A 12824-nucleotide genomic window follows, 5' to 3' on the forward strand; every position below is an offset into this window, starting at 1 on the left:
TCCGCCAGGCCATCAATATCGCCCCGTCGATCGCCGACGATCATAATTGTCACACATTTTCAATGGCCCAGGGAGTGGGAAAAACTGGTTCCCAGCCATCCATAACATTCGTTGTCTCTGGGTCAGGTCTGTGTCCCTGTCCTGTCTCTGGGTCTCTGTGGTTGGGTTCCACAGTAGCGCATTTTAGTGCACTCTTTCGCACCGATCTGCCATACCACTTCTCGGATCTTTTCTCTCACTCGGTCATCTTCACTTGCACATTTCGCAGTGACAACTTTTTATTTAAGTATTTTTTAATAGCACCATTTTTCGCCTTGTCATCTGGCTAAAGACCCCTGGCTGACCGCATTCAGCGGGAAATGTTTCAAGGTTGCTTATGATAACGGGACCAAGTTCCTCCCCGCGGCTATCGTGAGAACATTACTTTACTTACTGGTTCATATTCGAATCAGCTGAGCTTTGGGTTCAACGAAATTGCGAAATCTCAATGAACTTTCGTCTGGGATGGTAGCAAATATTTTTAGATTATTGCACTTAGCACACTAGGGTGCTACTAGTGAAAGTATATCATCAAAAACAACAAAATGGTGGAACATTTGTGTACTCCGAACTGCTAATAGGAACATAAAACCTGCAAAAATGCGCCCAGTGAATCCCACCTAGGCCAACATGGACTATAGTTTATCCGAACATAGAAGCCACTAATTAAATTGCTCAATTGGCTAAAAAATTCCCCTAGTCCTGTTTAAACTGTAAACTAAAGGAAGAAAATACTCATCCCTTTCTCAACATTCCCATAAGATTTGACATGCTTCTTCCAGCAAGTGTATTTCCCCATTCAAATGCTCCGTCCAGCCGGTTGTTCATTCAAAACATAAACAAAATGCCAGAGATAGCGAGAGAGATAGAGAAAGAGCGATCATTTTTGCCGGCTTTTCAATGCTCTCTTTGGCTCTGCTCTCCCTACATCAGTCTCTCTCGCTCTAACCTCACTCAAATCTCTCTCTTGTGGCAGCACGTGCAATCACAAAACAAGAACAACAAGCACTGCGTATGGGGTCAAATTGTGGCTTCTCTGCCTCTCTATTTCGCTGTCTCTCTGCCGCTGGCTGTAGCAGAGATGAGCATCGTTCGACGCGAAGGCAGGCGATCATCGCTTGCTTGCTTCCAGTTCAATTTGAACAGACGAACGGTAAACAAAGCAAGCAGCGGATAAACCGACACGAAACGAAACGAAACGGATTCGAAGGCGCGCAAATAAAAAGTGAATTTGAAGTGGAGTAGCGGACGAGCCAGAGCATTACCATATTGATGAAGAGGAAAACAGGCGGAAAAATGTGGAAAATATATAGCGCATAAATTACGAAAACTTTTGCTGTTGTTGTTTTATGTATTGTAAATGCGCTTTGCTTACTTTAGTTGCCCAGCGCGCGCGCGTTGAAGTTATTTTCGGAGTTTTGTGCGTTTTCCCTTTCCGTATGGCAATACCGAACCATTCGCCGTTTTTCCCCCGTTGCTAGATTTCCAGTTTCAACGGTACATTTGCATATTTTTTGCGGGCGGTACGACGACAATCCCCCCACCAACATTTCCGCTGTTCTGTGTGCAAAAGTGCGAGTGATAAAAGAAGAGAAAGATAGAGAGTCGGAGTCGGAGTAGGAGCGAGAGAAACATACTCGTAGTGTATTTATAAAATTGTTCTTTCCCTTTTTCCCATTCCCGTTATCCGTGTCGTTCCATTGCCCCCTGCTACAGGGTTGCATGTGCCCCATGTGTTTCTAATAATGAAGTGTTTATTTTTAGTGCAACGCATTTGAATGCCACAAAGAGCAGGCAGCCGCAAGCCGCACAAAAAATAAAGAGATCAAGCCAAAAAAGTTTAAGTGTTTTTTCGGTGTGGTGTGTAATTTTCACTTGTATCCCGCCCCCCGCCATTTGGGAGGAGGAGCAACCCTGGACATTCAATTGGACTGGCAGCCCTGGTAAGCATTGCCAACGAATTGCTTTATCTGAAAAATTTCCGAACGAATTGTGATTTATGCGTTCATTGTGAAATATTTCCAAGCTCCCACACTCCTTTTGCAATCTTGAGTGTGAAGAGTATTTTCCATTTAATGGAACCCCCGGCTATAATTTGTGAGATCTTAGATTTGGCTCAGGCCAACCACTTCTCTGATATAATTTCAGTAATTTTGTTTAATGTTTTAACAGTTTGTTGGGAGGATGAATGGCTTTTGGGGTAACTCTTTGGGATCTTTATCTTTGAGCAGGGGATCTGTGCATCAAATAGCCAAAGGCTTAAAGCAAGTAAGATTTAATGAAGGAGGCTTAAAGTACTTTTATTGAGATAAAGGAGAGCTGGGAATCTGACTCCATGACTCTCCATCCACACCTAAGTGCAGCACATTCCGACGAATAAGCTTCATCATTCCTGGTTTCTCTTGCCCGAAAAATGCCATTTCTGATGTTAACATTTCGCACAGATCTACTTTTTCAGAAACTTTATCTGTGAAATAGAATCTGTTGGCCCCATGTATTCATACAAAGTACACTTGACGCATTCGCGAAGCTTAGTTAACCATTTTTCTTTTGTCATATGAGAGAATGTGCTGTCAGCCTCTGGCCAAAGTCGCACAAAGACAATAACAAACAACGCCTTGGAGTATAAACTTTCAAACAAACCCCCACAAATCACATTACCCATCAGCAACAGTAAAACTAGGCTCTGGCCCGCCCATCCAGGCAGCGGTATGGGTGGGGGGCAAAGTGCATGGGGACAAACCTCTCGCAACATTCAAGTAACTATTTTGCACACATAAATCTGACTTATGACGCCCACGCACACAGACAATCGGCGACAGCAGAATAGTAGAAGGGAAAATGTTTTCTCAATTTTAAAATTCATTGGAATAAAATCCAACTTCTTTGGGCTAAGCCATCAATTGGCTCTGAAACACTGTTGAAGATTTGTGAAAACCTCTGACCGAAGATATGCCTCGAAGGGTGTTTAAAATGTTGAAAATATAACTATTACTTCGGCCTCTGCTGTAACTAGTGGGTGTTTACCAGAGGGACAAAGAAATGGGGCGTGTCAGCTGAGAGTTAAGGGGGCCCTGCAACAGTCCCAACCATTCCCAATGCTGTTTGCTGATGATGTGTCTCTGTTAACAGGGCCACACAGACCCGTAGAGAAGGCTTTTAAAAATGAAAAATGCTGATAACTGCAACAAATCACCAACTCAACTCGAGTCGAGTCGTCGCTACTCTACTCACAAAACGAAAATGGCCAAGAATGTGGAGCTCGTTCATAAAAATCTCATTTATGGCACCCAAAAGAGCTGGCGTTAAATGGAGGTCCCAACCCTACCTTTTGTCTATATCCATGGGACCATCATTGCCGCCCATCCGCCCATCCGGAAAGTGGCGCCTAATGATGAATGCAATTGCCGCAATTTTCTTTTACTATTATGACGAACAGAAACAGGGAAAAGTCTCTTCCCCAATTGGGATCTGGGGGGCGGCAGGGAGTCGTAAAATGAAAAGCATTTTTTGGTGTTTGCATTTGCCAGTTTAATGTTTAAGCGGAAAAGCGGGGAATTTGACCTTTTGGCAAGGCGAAAAATCGTGTTTGGTGCTTGCTGCTATATTGTACACTTGGCCCGATGAGTTGAACGGATTGTTGCGGCCTCAACTGGGCTAAAGATCCCATGAATCTCATGGGTTGTTTTGCACAAAGTGCTGTATATTTGAAGGGTAATTACAGTTAAGCTGTGAAAGAGCAGAAATGCAAAGAAAGTGGATTCTGTCTTTTTTTGTTTGTTTATTGGAGGTTTTAAGGTTGATTTTTCAACATCCTAAAAACATTCATACTTATCCATTCTTAAATTTTGTATGGGTAAAAGAAGCTTGGGCATAATTTCTGCCAGCTTCTTCTCAGGTGTTCGTTATTTTCATGCTGCTGCAGTTCCATTTTATTGGACATCCCATTCAGAATTTCTTCATTGAATCTGCATCCAAGGGCATGGCACATTCGAGCACTCTTATGGTTTGTTTTTGTGTGTTTACTGTCCCCGCAATTGACAGCCAAATAATACGAGGCAAAAATTGTAGCTAGCCACAAAAAGAGAGAGAGACCAAAATAGAGACAAGCCGCAGCGAATGAGGGAGAGACTAAGCCACAGAGGCTGAGCGCGGCAAAGCGAATCAACGAACTACAAAAAAAAAAAAGGAAACAAAAAGGAGTTACGAAGACCGAAGCTTAAGATGCACTTGCAGTGGAACTTGTACTCCAACTCTTTTATAGTACTTTAAATCTGATAAAATAATTTACATATGTGTGGAACTAGAATTAGAATCCACATTTTACTCTTTTTCTCTTCGTGGCAACCTTCTGATAAAAGTCATAGGCTTCCTCTGCAGAAGAGTATCCCAAAAACAGTGAATGTTTTGCCTCGATCCCGAACTGTAGCTGTAGCTCCAGAGCCGTCTGAGAGCGGGGGATGGGATGGGATGGTATGGAAAGATGATGATGAAGATGCGCGCGAAAAACGTGACGACCGATTTGTGCTGTATTTTATATATCGTATTTTCGGAGTGCGAGTAACTTCCCCACCCCATCCCACACCCCACAGTCTAAAACTGAAGCTGCAAAACAACTGCAACAAACAAATGACAGTGAGAAATTTGCGTTCGATAAAAGTTTTGCAAAATAAGCAAAGTCCAAAAGGAAAAGAGAAGAAGAAGTAGCAACAGGAGAGGTGGCAGAAGAAGTGCCACAGAGGAAGCGTCAGTTGAATTCAAAAGTTTTTTTGCACTACCGAAACGAAAATGGAATGCAATCCAAATGTCAGGCGAGTGAGCATGAAGTGGGTGCAATGGATCCAGAGGGTTGGGGAGGGGAGTACTTTTGTGGAAGAGTAGGAGGAGTCTGACAAGACAACTTAAAATATTGTATTATCGATAGTGTTACAATATTGTTTGTCAGTTTGATATTTCTGACATTAATGACAGCGAAAAAATGCTTCAGAAAATTGCAGTTCAAGTAGAACGACCCGCAATCGGATGAGCTGCATTCCTCCATTCAATAGGGCTTTCCCTTGCCTCTTTCACTGGCACCACTACCCCAACCCCTACCCCTACCCATACCCTTACCCATCTCTTTCTCGTGTCTGGCATTTTGCTAAATTTTCATTTGTTCCCACAGTTTGTCGCTTGGCATAAATACATCGTTAGCCGCAGTACCAACTACAGATACAGGCTACGGCTTCAGCTTAGCTGCAGCTTCACTTGAAAGATCCGAGAGGAGAGTCTGGAGAAAGAGTACGAGTACAAAAACTTGCAGGGAGCTTCCACCGAGAGCTGCAATAACAGAAAAAAAGTGGAACTAGACAAAGACAACCAACCTGGAGTTAGTTCTCGCCAAAGTAAAGTCGTTGTCTCTGTCGTAAGTCGTAGCAGTCGTAATAGTAGTTATTGCCTTACATGCACGTTTAATGTTCTTTGGAGGCGGTGCGACAGCACAAACAAAACAGAGACAAATCCGTGTTTGCAGGAAAGGAAAAGCTTAGAGAGAGAGCAGCTCAACGACGTGCGGGGTACTCTACAAATGGGGTGAAATATGGGTTTTGTATAGGTAAGACTTTAAATTAATAATTTAGGTTAAATACATGCTACATTTGAGGCACATAAGTTTCGAAATTAAATAATAGATAATTCCCTTATGGCATAAATTCGGAATATTTTATTCTTTCGCTCCTCTCTGATGGAATGCTGAAATTTAATTCTACACTGCCTCTTAGTGTTACCTATTCAATCAGAAAAGAATAAACCCAATAAATAAATAAATAAATACCTCTACTTAACTCCAAGTTCCCTAATCATGATAAGGGACATATTCCCATAAATATATCCCCAACACATACTCGTTATAGGGTATACAAAAACCTAAGCCTCCCATATATTTTGCCCCCCCCTGGCACCGCTCTCACTTGCCCCCTCGCTCTGTGTCGACCCTCCTGCTCCAGTACGGGGGAGGGGAACGGCAAGGCAAGTGGAGTGTCTGTGAAATGGTGCACAAGTGAAAACAACAAATGGGTCGCCTTGTCAGAGAGCCTCTCCAGTGCGACTCCCAGATCTCTCGCTCTCCCTCGCTGGTGTTGTCCTCCTCCTTTAATGTTAAGCCATTGACGTTCACGTTTTTTTTTTTTTTTTTTTTTTTCGCCGTCGATTAGCTGGCAGTTCATGTCACTGTCTGTCCCACTGTACCTTTAGTCTGAAGTCCCCTGCCCTGCCCCTTGGCAGCCTTGTAAAGTTTTTGCCGCCTCTTTTGCTTCTGCACAATTGCTCATCACGTTGAGTTCTCTCTCTCTCTCCCTGTCTCTCTCTGTCTCCCTGTTTCTCTCTATGTGTCTAAAATGAGAAATTGTCGCCGATTGTCACTTGTGCGGAGACTCTTTATGTGGCTCTCCACATATGTATGTATGTATGAATGTATGTATGTGTGCTCTACTTATAAATCAACTGAATTCATAATTTTTCGCAAGCATCTTCCCTGCCTTTAATGAAGTTTTGCCTCAAAGGGGGGACGGGAGACCTCAAAGTTGGACCCCAGAGCGGCTCTTTGGTCACTTCACTTCACTCATTTGAAGCCATTGCCATTCCAAAGAGGATGTTTCTGTTTATTTATACGAAACGCTTTTTGCTGCCAGGCCCCTGGCAGGCGGCTCTTGGGTTCTGTGCTGAAATGCATTTTCGAGTTCATTAAGCAAGTTCTGTTGGAAGTGCCGCAGAACAGATCTCCAAAGAGCAGCTAAAAAGATGGCGAGGATTCCGATGCTTAAGTTCCGATGATTGGGACATATGTGTAGATACTTGGGGGGGAAATATGTGACAAAGTATCAGCAAAATGATGCTGAAAATTAAATATTGTTGTATTAGAGTTGTAGGAAGAAAACCATTAATGAAGGACAATTAGGGAGAACTTCGTATAAAAGATTCTTAAATTTTTAAAATACATAATATACATAAAACAAGGAGATATACATTAACCATTAGCTATAAATTATCTGAGTATAATCTAAAAGCTACAACTCAATTTTCTATGTGCAAACTTAACAAAGAAAAAAGATTTACTTTCCATAGCCCGACACTTTCCCATTCAAAACCAGTCAACAGCCACGCCAATCGAATCAACTCTCTTGGCCTTTACATTTCAATAATCTGCCGATGCCGTGAACGACTCCCATTCAGATGCAACACCTCCTAGGGCATTCTCTCACAATCGAGAGGAATTCCAAAGTCAATGCTAGAACCCACCAGCCACGACTCTTGCAAGAGGGGGACGAACTGGGGGGAACTCGGTGGCAAGCTTAAGCACATTTGGCTACCACTTAATTCCCGGCTCGGCTATCGGAACCAATGTCTCACCCCCCCGAGGGCCTGCACGTTCGAGTGCAAGAGTTCTCTGGGCTCAGCGCTGTGTTCGTTTGCTGCTTGGCTTGGCCAATAAACATATTAAAGACGTGCCACAAAAGCAATTACTTAGGCCAAAAGGGAAGGTATATGACCATCCACATCCCCCCTGCACACACACACACACACACACACACACACACACTCACATAGATTCATATTTATGCAAATATGCTCGGCATATACACTCGTATGAGCTGAGTCCGACCAGTTTGTCAACCAATTTGGAGAAGAGCCGCTAGGCCGCTAGGCTCGTGAGAATCTTTTTGTGCTAAGCAGCAGCCACAAACCACAACAACAACAACAAAAACTAAGAAAAGATCCAAGTCACGCTCGTGTTTGGCCTGGAGTGGCACCGACTAAAAGATACGGATATATATGGCAAGAGTTAAGGAGACTTACAGGCATAAAGAATGCTTTTTGCAGCCTCCACAACCTGCAGTCCGACCCTGTCCATTCCCGTCGCTTCCAGTGTGTGGTGCGGGCGTGCAAATAAATCTTGGGGGCAATTACCAGACCCCAGACGACCAAAACGGGCCAAGGCTAACACACACAAACACAAAACACACACAGCAACGGGTTCACAAGTGTTTGCCCAGAATGCAGTGCGACCTTTTATGGTTAGCCAGGAGTAAGCAGAATCCGTATCAGACTCTCTGGAGGAAGCAGTAGAGTTCCATGTTCTAAGACAATTTTTAAATTCTACCTACCGCTCTCCCTCTCTCTCCTCTCCCTCTGTGTGTGTTGGTGGGAAATGTTGCGTATGGATTTATGGTCAAAAGATCTCTGACAAGTTTTGTTGCCCCATCGACTAAGCACCGACAGAGAGCACTTTAAAAACGCTAAACAGTTTCCAGGTAAACACACACAACAGACTTACAGTGAATGCTCGCAGGATAGATCGATATACATCCAAGTCGAGGCATATTCTTGCTATCGAATACGCACTGTAGTTTGCGAGGATTCTCTTCTGATTGAAGGCACGCCAAACTATGCGGCACAGATGGAAGAGAAGAGCTAGGCCAGGCCAGAGAGTCTCCTTCGATCATAGGATCGAACGATGGATGGATGGAAACGATCTGGCTCTGGCTTGGATTCGATCTCATGGTCTGGCCATTTATTTATTTATTTGTAGCTCATTTCATGTCGTCAACTTGTTGTGACTCTGTTTGGCATACATAATAACATGAGGAGCAGCCAGGCCAAGCCAAGCCAAGCCAAGCCAAGCATCATCCATTGGGGCCAACATAGATCACTGACTGATCATCAATTCGTTGTTTGTTTTCTGCTCGGCTAAATGCTTAATGTCATTGCTGGTTGTTGTTGTTGTTGGTTGTTGCTGGTTGTTTGCTTGAGGTTTATTTTGTTTGGCATGTTTTTATCTGCATCTTTCATGTTCGCATGTAATTTACTTTTGACTCTCTCGGTACCACGATCATCACTCTTCATTGGGCACCCATTCCATCCCATTCCATCCCATCCATTCACAGCGATCTCTGGGCTGATCTTGTTCGCTGTTTCTTTTCGCATTTTCGCATTTTCTAGTTAATTAGCTTTTGACTTGTCGCTGATTTGATTTGGCTTTGATTTCAGTCGATTGAAGTGATCTTCTGCCTTCACTTTGCCGTCAATTGTTCATGTGAAAAATAAAACGTGCATTTTCCTAAGTGCTTAAATGGAAATTGAAGTGGAAGTGGAATTAGTTGGCCTAACGAGCCCCGACACTAAACCCAAACGAAGAAGACTGACAGAGAGCCATAGAAAGAGATCGATCAATTAGGTAATTAGGGCCAAGAGTGCTTGAGGATCAACTGGCTTCACTGAATGAATAGAACATCGGGAAAATATCGGAATGGTAAGTGTCTAAAGCAGCTCAAGAAGTTATTGCGCAACCAGTTCTAAGAATCGCAGCAAAATAAATGAAACGAGAGATCAAAGCGGCTGGGGAGAGGATCAATAGCGTAATTTTATTATGGGAATTTTAGGAATGAAGTGGCTCAAGGAAAGGCATCTTAGAATGTTTGGGAAGCTAACGAACGTAATGAAGCTGCGTTTTCTAATGCAGATACATATTTTGAATGACTATTCTATTTAAGAAGAAAGAAAACTGTACTTAAATTGGAACATATCATGCTCAAAGAGATCTTTGTCATATTTAACATACTTTGTGGACATCATTTTGAAGCAGATATTAACTGCAGATTATTAAATAAATATTCTTATTGATTAGGGGAACGAAAGCAATAAAGATTAATGTTGGAAGTTCAAAATCAGATAAAGATATTTCTCATGACATGTTAATCAAACATAGGATCCAAAAAGAGCTTTAGTCGGGTATATTTAATAATAAAAAAGATTTTAAAAAATTTTACAAATAAAAGACTTTAAAAGGGGTCTTGATAAAGATACATTTATCAGTTGAACACTCGATAAGGCAAACATAGGATCCAAACAGAGCTTTAGTCGGGTATATTTAATAATAAACAAGATTTTAAAAAATTGTACAAATAAAAGACTTTAAAAGGGGTCTTGATAAAGATACATTTATCAGTTGAACACTGGATAAGGCAAACATAGGATCCAAAAAGAGCTTTAGTCGGGTATATTTAATAATAAATAAGATTTTTAAAAATTGTACTTATAAAAGACTTTAAAAGGGGTCTTGATAAAGATACATTTATCAGTTGAACACTCGATTAAGCAAACATAGGATCCAAACAGAGCTTTAGTCGGGTATATTTAATAAAAAATAAGATTTTAAAAAATTTTACAAATAAAAGACTTTAAAAGGGGTCTTGATAAAGATACATTTATCAGTTGAACACTCGATAAGGCAAACATAGGATCCAAACAGAGCTTTAGTCGGGTATATTTAATAAAAAATAAGATTTTAAAAAATTTTACAAATAAAAGACTTTAAAAGGGGTCTTGATAAAGATACATTTATCAGTTGAACACTCGATTAAGCAAACATTGGATGCCATTTCAAAGTGATGAATCTACAAGATACTTTCCTCAGATAGTTGTATATCTTACAGATTGTAGCCTAGCATATGTAAGTAATCCATAAATGATATAATCAGATAGATAAATATCTTATTCGTATTTGAATTGTGGTTTAAGTGGATTCAGAAGTTAGTCAGTGATTTATCTAGAAAAGATAGCATATTTAGCATATTTTGTGTGTCTGTCCCCCCCATCAAAAGAAAAAGCGCACTTTCCACATACCCATATCGGAGTAAAATCACAGCGATTTATATCACCGGCGGAGACAATCAGAGACAAAGACAAATTGCTACATTAAGCGATAACCGATCTAAGAGAAATAACAACAATTAATTCCATTTGCATTTTGTTTAAATAAATAAGCCTGCCCTATCGGCAACAAAAAGATACAACACAAAAATGAAAATGAAAATTTTGCCATGGATATGCAAATTACAGAAGAAATCCAAAAACAAATTGACGACGAAACGCCGACGATTGCCGACGGCGCGGAGACTATCAAAGCCCCCAAACAACAAATAGTTGTCGGCATGCGATTTTATTGAGCATTTCAGATTCAATTAAGGGTAATTTAATTTCAATAATAACTAGATACACAAGAGGGGGCCCACTGCCACAGCCACAGCCCCCTGGATGGACACAAAAGATACACATGTATCTGTGTAGCTGTATCTGTATCTGTTGGATATCATCAGCATGGGCAACAGGCATCGACGTCGTCATCATTGTGGTCGCCTGATGATGGCTTTGCTCCGCAGGCCTCAGCTACAGATACTCTGCATCTGTATCTGAGTCTGTGCCAGTATCTGGTCATAGTTACAGTTATGGGCAGATTGCCAATGCGGCCTGTTGTTGTTGTTTTTGTTGTAACTGTAACTGGTTTTCGGGCCTCCACTCTGCGCCACAAATGTTGATTTGAATGTTGCGTGCGGTAAATGCCGCCCCAACATAGTGCCACACATACTGTCCTATACATACATACATCAGCATCCCCGGGTCGGAAAATGACAATGACTCTATGTACTGGTCGGATTGGTGGACTGCCTAGCCACTCATCCGTCTAATGCTACAGTTTTTGCCTAATGCTTGATATCTGCCGGATATCTGTTTGAGTAATCATGCCTGAATACTCTGGGTGTCTGTCTGTAGTGGGAAATTCATTTATGCTGTAAAGGTAATTTAATTAAGGGGATTTGTTGCATGGGCGACTAGCTTTCAAATTTAACTGCCAAACTTAGCTTAGCCATGAGTTTTGTCTTAATTCACTTTGACTTTTAACTCCAGCCAACTTCTTCACTAATTATGGAAATTTGTGTACCACGTTCCATACTTTCTTCCCACTCCACTTTGCCACTTTCCCACTCTCCCATTATCCCCCTCATCATCATCATCTCAAAAGTTAACCAACAATTTCTATTGACACACAGTCGTACCCTTTTCTTTGCCCCGTCAAAGTACTTTATAATTTAACTGCCACCCAGCTCAATTTCAGCTAATTTGCTCATCACTTGGCCAAACACTTCATTCCCGCTGCTGCCCGACAAGGAAAAAAAAAGAATGGGGGCCCCCGAATAATTTGTTACCTTGATACGGGATCGAGCGGGGGCTACTCACTTCAGGGCCTGACTTTGTTGTGGTCAACCGCTGCTGTGTGTGGGTTTTCGTTTCATTGGTCGCGTGCAGCGTCCCGTGGTACGGACTCACCTGCAAAACAAAAGGAAAGACACGCAAATGAATTTCGTTGTTGTGTTTTTTGTTTTTGTGGTTCGTTTCATTGCGTTTTGTTCAACATTTTGGTTAGCTTCGGTTGGGTGTTTTTTTTTTGGCGCCAGTGCGTGTTGCATGCATTTCGAAAAGCAAAAAAAAACAAAAAATAAAACACAGAAACTAAACAATTTTCGTACCGAAAATTATGACAACAATGAACAGCAGCCGTGAAAATGTTGTATCGTATCCCATTGCACGCACACACACACAAGAGGCATAGACAACACCGCACATTGTATCTATGTTAATTAATTAACAATTAATTAGGCGAAACAACAGCAACAACAGCAACAACAACAGCAGCAGCATCGAGACCACGACATCGACATCGAGAGACCCCAGAAACGAATTGAATCGATGACGTCGCTAATGGTTAATGATGACTTTTTGAAAATTTCTTCTCCTTCTCCTCCTTCAGTTTTTTGGGTTTGGCCCCGTTTCCCCACCCGTTTTGGGTTAGCGTGCCTAACCGAAATGTTTGACCAAGAAAAACCGAAAGAAAAGAAGGATGGATGCGGAGAACGAAGTCTTAGATACCCTTGCAGATCTATCAATCTTATGGGAGGTATTCATAGTAAATG

General features: G+C 41.8%; 1 protein-coding gene across 1 annotated transcript in view; it reads left to right on the plus strand.

Annotated features, from left to right (window-relative positions):
- The first annotated feature begins 1192 nt into the window (after nt 1-1192).
- LOC111078617 (neural-cadherin) overlaps nt 1193-12824 on the plus strand; it is a 146263-nt gene continuing 134631 nt past the window's right edge. Inside the window, exon 1 of the mRNA XM_022373451.2 lies at nt 1193-1982. The gene's annotated coding sequence lies outside the window, so the exon portion shown is untranslated. The remainder of the gene's footprint in view (nt 1983-12824) is intronic.

Source organism: Drosophila obscura, unplaced genomic scaffold (assembly GCF_018151105.1).
Source record: "Drosophila obscura isolate BZ-5 IFL unplaced genomic scaffold, ASM1815110v1 contig_200, whole genome shotgun sequence".
NCBI lineage: Eukaryota > Metazoa > Arthropoda > Insecta > Diptera > Drosophilidae > Drosophila > Drosophila obscura.